Source organism: Haliotis rubra, unplaced genomic scaffold (genome assembly GCF_003918875.1).
Source record: "Haliotis rubra isolate DU_JTF1 unplaced genomic scaffold, ASM391887v1 Scf982, whole genome shotgun sequence".
NCBI lineage: Eukaryota > Metazoa > Mollusca > Gastropoda > Lepetellida > Haliotidae > Haliotis > Haliotis rubra.
The window spans coordinates 208,161-214,699 of NW_025767726.1; the positions used below are offsets into that span (position 1 = coordinate 208,161).

General features: G+C 38.8%; 1 protein-coding gene across 1 annotated transcript in view; it reads right to left on the minus strand.

Moving 5' to 3' along the window:
• LOC124265533 (helicase SKI2W-like) overlaps positions 1 to 1,006 on the minus strand; it is a 33,102-nt gene extending 32,096 nt beyond the window's left edge. The window contains exon 1 of the mRNA XM_046700320.1: positions 918 to 1,006. The gene's annotated coding sequence lies outside the window, so the exon portion shown is untranslated. The remainder of the gene's footprint in view (positions 1 to 917) is intronic.
• Positions 1,007 to 6,539: the final 5,533 nt, after the last annotated feature.

Genomic DNA, 6,539 nt, shown 5'->3' on the forward strand with positions numbered 1-6,539 from the left:
GATATATCATCAGTTCCCAATTGCGCAGATTGATGCTCATGCTGTTGATCAGTGGATTGTCTGGTCCAGATTCGATTATTTACAGACCGCCGCCATATAGCTGGAATATTGCTGAGTGCAGCATAAAGCTAAACTCACTCACTCACATAAACCTGTAAAGATCCAGTTTAGAGTTGGTCTGCAGTAACCAATGCATATCCCAACTGCGTAGAAAGATGCCTATGCTGTTCATCACTGGATTGTCTGGTCTAGATTGATTATCGACAGACTGCTGCCATATATAGCTGGAATATTGCTGAGTGAGGCAGTAAACATCACACAAACAAAAGATCCAGGATGCTGAGTCAGTGGTATTATGGAGATTGGCAACACTGACAGAAAACCATACAAACAAACAAAACGATAAATCACATAAATGTTCAAGAAATAAGTAAAATTAAAAACAGATGATCGGTAACTATTAGTGTTATTATAGGAATAGGTTAAGGCAACCTAACACGTTAGTTGGGTCTGTTGACAGTTATAACGAACTGTGAAATATGATCACGACAGTGTTCTGCTTAAAAGTTATGCTAAACGAAAAATTGATCACGTAAAAATTACGACTAAATTAAGTGACATAATTTCTTCAAACATCACTTTTTACGCCCCCCCCAAAAAAATTAAAAATATGTATTTCGTTAATTTTAGTTTATTTAGTTCCCATAAGTGTAACGGTGCAGGAACGTAAGCCCGTTGGACAGCATGATGTACCCACGAAAACAGGTGACACTGTAACCATAAGAAACAGAAAGTAGCTGACTTGACAAATCGAAGTCGCGATCATTCGACGTGTGCTTTACGTCAAGTGTCACTTCAATGGAGAATTATGTCCTGAGTGCAACTACTTTATGTCAGGATATTTTCATGTGACCTACCAAATTAAAGAATCAATACCGTAGAACATATCGTGCAGACAGTACAGACGATATTATGTCTTCATGGGCGCAGACATCTTGAATCGTGGGTTTGCTAAAAATAAAACAGATTGTTGTGAAACACTTTTTGCGTTATCAGACAGATGTTGTAAACACGCCATACTGTTTTCCCAAAGGTTTTTGTTTGTTTGCTTTTAAATTAAAAGTTTAAGTCAAATAATTTATGTACTTTGCCTCGAGACAATTTAAGCGGATTTTACGACATCGATTGGACGCGCGAACATAACAGTTACTGTCAAATCCCACATGTTTATGCCTAATTTTACCATGACTTCAGTAAATACTGGATTATGATTGGTTAATCAAAGTTATTCAGAGGTATATAATCACGTTACATACCTCTAATTTTCCAACACAGTATGTTTTGGGTTTTTTAAATCTTAAGAACGCGGTTATGGTAAAATGGAGATAAACATACTGTCTTGGAAAATCAGAGGGATATAACGAAATTATAATATCTCTAAATTTGACTTAAAATCGAACGCGTAGTGTGAGTGTATCCTACCCCACCGGTTGCACCCGACTCCATCCCGTGAAAAGGCGGCGAAACAGAAAAAACCCCATTCAAAACAAACTTAAGAGTGAGTGAGTTTAGTTTTACGCCGCTTTTAGCAATATTCCAGCAATATCACGACAGGGGATACCAGAAATGGACTTCACACATTGTACCCATGTGGGAAATCGAACCCGGGTCTTAGGCGTTACAAGCAGATGCTTTAACCACTAGACTACCCCACAAACCTAAGAAACACAACACAACAACAACACAGAAATATAACACACAAACAAGCCCCTCTCTTGTTCTGATATAATTGATAAAATTTGTTCTTTCTGGTATTTTTTTTAATATGTATGCGTTGAAATAAATTATATTGTAGATCTTGTCGTTTTTTTTATTGAAACTGGAATAAGTTGTACTTTTATGGGCATGTTTTTTTGTAAATTGCACCTGTGGTACTGGCGTGTTTCGATGTACATGATTATAATTAGATATTGCTGTTGAGAAGTTAAATTGTATCTGGCTTGACCATTAAAACTATAATTTGGTATAACTGCTATAACTATATTTTGGCTTAAAACACACATCAGTATAGTTTTGGTTTAAAATTCAAATACTAAAGTAAAGCCAGAAATGCTTGGAAAATGCTTTTTGGCTTCAATATCAAAATGATGAATTTGACACAAGATTAAAGCACATATATGATACATGTACGACTCACCAGTTGATATTAAAGCTGAGATGAAAAATACACTTGGGGTGACTTCACAGGAGGAAATTTTGACGTTTTAACAACATTTGTAAATATTCTAAGTACAAACTGTAGTTTTGAAATACAGACTATAATTATTCATATAGCCTTAACTAATTAAATTACATAAATGGTTGTAAAAAGTTTTGTTTTTTAACATCTATATGTGAAAAAGATGGAACTCTTGTAGTAGTTATATTCAATATAATTACTTCAAAAAGTCTTAATTCAAATCGCATAGATAATCTTGTTCACCCACAGAAGTTTCACTTTGTGTATGAGCATTGAACTGGCAACATGCGACTTGATATCTCTGCAGAACAATTAATTTCAAATGTATATCAGTATTTCATACTGGAGAAACAAAGGGAGAAACCTCTCGTCAGCTATGACAGGGTTTACTGTATAATGTGTAAGACCCTTAATTTGACATATAGTCAGGCTTACAAAGTTGAAAACAAATCAGTTACCTCAGGGGTCGTGTCAAAATCAAAACTAGTTAGGAAACTCAAACTGGATAGCTTTGATAAGGGTGCCATACGCCGTGCAGTTAATAAGTGTATGAACACAAATCCCACCGACGTGTGCTAAAATACAAGATGAGAACAAAGATACAATGAATGTCCTGTTGTAATTCCGCTCGAGTCCTCCACCAGCAGTGATGCTGACACTTGATATCTTGAGACGGTCCCTGACATGTACTTCCCGTGCGTTACATAACGCTGTCACCCTGTTTGCCTGCCAGGTGGGTCACAGTATCGTTTGTTTCTTAGAAGTGTTTCTACCATGGACTTTTTTCTAAGTTTTTCGATATTTTAGTTTTAAGCCGCTTTTAGCAATATTCCAGCAATATCACGTCGGGGAACACCAGAAATGGGCTTAACACATTGTGCTCATGTGGGGAATCGAACCCGGGTCTTCGGCGTGACGAGCCAAAGCTTTAACCACTGGACTACCCCACCGCCCAGTAATCATTATGATTAGGGAATGGTACATCGTGATTACTCATATGCCATATTAGGTCGAGGTGGTATGAATGATTATACATGAGGTTTTAATCTGAAATATCAACCATTATCAAATAATTGCCAAAAAGCATTTTCCAAGCATTTCTGGCCTTACTTTAGCCGACTGTGATGGTACAAAGTATCTGATTGTCAGTTTAGTAACGTCACTGATGGTTCCAATTATGGTTTCATCAATAGTGAAAAAGTTGGGTAGGGCTTATGGTAGCACATTTTCAAGTGATTATCACATTAGATTGTTTAATTAACGCTTGTACCGCAGTAGAATTGGTCTTCAGGAACCCATGCTTGTCGTAAGAGGCGACTAACGTGATCGGGTGGTCAGGCTCGCTGACTTTGTTGACACGTCATCGTGCCCAATTGCGTAGATTGATGGTTATGCTGTTGAATACTGGATTGTCTGGTCGAGACTCGAAATTAACGTTTGATTGACCCTAAACTAACTTAGGCTGACTTCTGTCGCTGATTGATTAAATGAACACCATAGTGGCGCGCGATCGACCGGAATGGTTGACGGTCGAGGCTGGTTGAAACTTGAAAGTGACTGGCTGACGACCGATGATGGCACAGAGCATCTGATTGGTTGACTGGTGAAGAGATTTTTTTTTATGGCAATTAATTGATTGTGTTCCAAAATGTGTATAGAGCGTGGATTGGTTGTGTGATGGCGCTTCTGATTACTTTATATATGCATATAGATATGACTGGTTGAGTTTAGTCTCTGAAGATATATATAATTGTGATAGTAGACTAAGAAATTAACCCATTCAAATTGAAAATGATCCCCAGTGATGTGGGAAATTCAGAACCTCGGGGAATCTAAACTTGCTTCATTTAGGGCTTTAGCATTGGGGAAAATAATGTGGTTCAGGGACTGTGAGTGTGAGACAGACCACAGAGGGAAAGACAGGCTAAGTTCAGCACTACCTCCCCTCTATCTGTATAGCCCTCCCCTGTATGAGGTTCAAGATGAGCCTGCCGCGCTCCCCCTGTATGAGGTTCAAGATGTGTAGACTGCCGCACTCCCCCTGTATGAGGTTCAAGATGCGGAGGCGGTGGGGTAGCCTAGTGGTTAAATCATTGGCTCGTCATGCTGAAGACCCGGTTGAATCCCCACATGGGTACAATGTGTGAAGCCCATTTCTGGTGTCCCCCGCCGTGATGTTGCTGGAATATTGCTAAAAGCAGCGTAAAACCAAAACTCAGTCAGTCAAGATGACACTGCAGCACTCCCCCTGTATGAGGTTCAAGATGAGTAGACTGCATCTCTCTCCTGTATGAGGTTAAAGGTGAGACTGCAGCTGAGGTTAATCTTTTACACAAAAAGGGCTTAATGCTGTATGTCAGTGTATATTACTATTTTTGATAATGTAATATAGCTCTGTACAGAAATGAATACACACATAAAGATGCTGAGAACAATCTGTTTTATTCCTTCTGGTGTTGCTCTGTCAGAATGATTCTATTCTAACCATTTGGTAAGAAAAAAGTTACCAGCTGTGAAGTCAACTCTGTCATGCTGTGTTAAGGTGCGTATCAATGGCTAGTGTAACAAATGGGAGCATGCATTCATGCTTGGTGAAATGAGGCAGGAAACATAAAACCAATTTTCTATTAATTTAGGTGACATTTGATCATATTATATTGTAGGATATGTAACCATGACATCAGCTTCTGACAATATTGAATATTCATCACTATTATATATCTTGCTTTCAGTTGACATATGGATGTCAACTTCTGTACTATGAGTAAACGTTGTCTTGGAGTATATTCTTATACATCAGACACCCAGGCATTTCCAGGATGCGAATTCCTGCGTCCTATATGCCAAAAAATTGACAATAGACGCAACAAAATTTATTAGCACATCCACAGGGACTCAGAAAAAGTCCAAATGCTTTTTGTAAAAATTCCAATCAAGTGACAATAAGTTATCACTGAGTTTGCTACTAGCTGGGTTTTGGTATTATTTGCAATTTAATTACTGTAGCAATGTGATGATTATGATACACAATAAAATAAAAGTATTAATAATAATATCTAAGTGTCTGGGCCCCCATTTTGTAGTCCTGGACCCCCTGAAAATTGAGAGTATGAGTCCCAGGGACCCTCAAATACAGGACTCCATGTAAATCCCTGGACACCTATAATGTTTTGAGGTAAACATTTATGCTTCTGTGTCAATATCAAAGACGGGATCATGTGGTCAGGCTTGCTGACTTGTTGACACATGTCATCGTTTCCCAACGTAGATCAAAACTCATGCTGTTGATCAATGGATTGTCCGGCCCAGATTAAAAAATTCCAGACCACCACCACATAGCTGGAAAATAGCTGGGTTTAACATGATTAAACAACATAAAAACAATATCAAGGGTGTTATGTCTTTCACCTATAAGCATGATTAGGACAAGTTCATCTGAACTGGGCCTAATGGAATAATGGGTAAGACTTCCGCCCGTATCCCCCCTAAATTTTAAAGGCCCGGGGTTCAAACCTATACACAGATGGGGTGTGGCCTCCTTGCCTTGTCAAAGCTGTCCTTAGATGCAAAGCAATGTAGTATTAAAGTACATTCCATGAAATATCACAAAACTGACTCACCGGTTCAGGCTGATATTAAGTCATAGTATAAAGGAGTATGTCGTGAAGACTCACAGCAAAAGTATGGATGCAGAGAGTCTACAAAACATACATTTTGAAAATATATTTCTCATTTTTAAATCCAGATTTGAATTTCTCACTGTGTCAGTCAGGTGGCCAGAGGAGGTGCATTTCCATAGAAACAAGCCTTGGAGTGGGGGAAATGTTTCATTCAGGGTTTCATATTTCAGGCAGGCTCGGAAAATGCCCCCCCCCCTCTCCTGATGCCATGCTGTGCAGGGCTAGGGTTGTCCACTTATCTGATGCTGACATCTCTTTGCTGAAGATTTTATATTCAGAATATAAGAAAAATTTGATGTTTCATATATGCTAATCAAATGAATCTCTTTAGTCATCAAAATATGAAGTGAAAGGGTTGTTGGACATATACTATAAGGCACATGTTTATTCTAGTAGCAGTAAATTCCAAGGTTAACCTTTGACATCGCCAGGCACCCATTGCACCCTTACAGCTTTGTCACTCACGGGCTGATAACATCTTCACTGCTGAGGGGTAGCAAATGGGAGACTATTTGGAAACCCATGGGGCTTTTAGAGGTTTGCTCCCCCGGCCTTTAACGATGAGGAATAACGGGTGGAAGTCTTTCCGAATAATGCACAAAACAAGGAATCTTTTCCAC